Consider the following 1,667-nt stretch of genomic DNA (forward strand, 5'->3'; position numbering starts at 1 on the left):
CCAATTACGCGCGCCTTCCTACTTGAAGACATGACGGCACACAACAATCGCCACCCCCCCACCCTCTCCCAATTACGCGCGCCTTCCTACTTGAAGACATGAGATCAGGCGACCAAGTTGGGGAGGCTGAGGCTGAGGCTGGCGGCCACCGTTATTGGGTTAGGTGCAAGAGAGGAGGCCCGCGATCGGTCGCTTGGATGGAGGCCAGGGGGCATAGTGGAGCCCCCCGAGCCGCCCCCCCCCCCTCATTTGGTGGAGACCGCGACGGACCCCGGCCGCCGCCGGGGCGACCCCATACTACCCCGCCGTTGGGCGAGCAGCAGCAGCAGCACAAGAGATGTAAAGGGGAAAAGGGGGGGGGGGATTTGCCGGATGGTTCTGCGAAGGGCTACCTTATGCTCTAGCAGGGCCCGCAGATTCAGATGTACGACTGCCCCGCACAAGAACCAACCCCCTAACTCTCTGCCCCCACCTCTCCCTCTCCGAATCCCATCCCGGCTGACCGCCACCGCCGAGCTTTTTGCTGCTCGACCCCCATGACGAGCCTGCCTGGTCATCTCTTCATCCGCTGGAGAAAAGGAAGAGAGAGGATTTCAAAGAGTATGGGACATGCGCACATACTTGTAAGTGCCTATAATAACATCAATGGCGAACAGACAAAACAAAACCCTGTGGAATATCGTAGTAAACTCAAAACGGCTGTAAGTTTAATTTGCAAAATATGTTGTAAATTTTGCGTCAGCACATTCTTGCTTGCCCATCTTAAGTCGAGAAGAAATGCTTTTAAATTTACAATATAGATTGAAATTTTACGACACACCATGGAAAATTTCAACGTAAATCTACGACTCTTTTTTTCTCGATGAAAGGGTAATGCATGTAAACTATGTCACACAAACAAACACACAGAAATTAGTGCCACAATCGTGAAACGCATGATGTTCCGTGAGGCACAGTGACACACTTTCTTCGATTTTGTCACACATAGGAATGACACTCTCTTACGGGCGACACATCGTTTGGTACGCGACCTTTAATACGATTTATCTCATATCACACCCTTTTTGGAGTGTTTGCGTGGAGGACGGTAGAGGGTGAGTGGGTGTGAGAAAGGTGTCGACACGGCCGGTAGTCGCAGCCACAGGAGAAAAGGACGAACAGCATTATAATGAAAGCCGACGAAGGAGGAAGAAATCCACAAATGGGCTGTCTAGCATTTCTTTCCTTTCTTTCCTTCCCCATTTTTTTTTCTTTCCCTGCGGGCAAAAAGGAGCAGTAGTGTGGTGCGAGGAAAGCCAAGGAAGGCAAGGGGAAGAAAAGGTGCGATGCCGCCTTTCAGCTTCAAGAGAGACGGTAATGAATTGCAGAGGGTCATCATATAACCCGAGAGACCTGCAACAGCACGGAGGCACCAGTGCGTGTGGAGGCGAAGGGGGCAGAAGAAGAGACGACGGAAAAAAAATCGTCACCCTCTTTCCCTATACTCCTTTTCCAACGTTGTGCATTTCTGCGCCGCTGCTGCAATTTTTTAAATATTTTTTTTTCCTGTCTGCCTGCCTCTCACTCCCCACCTCAAACCCGTCGAAAAGCCCCTCTTCTGCGCGCCAGCTTCAGCTTCCGCAGCCAGACCGCACCGACACCTTTCCCAACAAGAGGGCTCTCTCTCT

Source organism: Frankliniella occidentalis, unplaced genomic scaffold (genome assembly GCF_000697945.3).
Source record: "Frankliniella occidentalis isolate FOCC.00 unplaced genomic scaffold, Focc_3.1 Scaffold9, whole genome shotgun sequence".
NCBI lineage: Eukaryota > Metazoa > Arthropoda > Insecta > Thysanoptera > Thripidae > Frankliniella > Frankliniella occidentalis.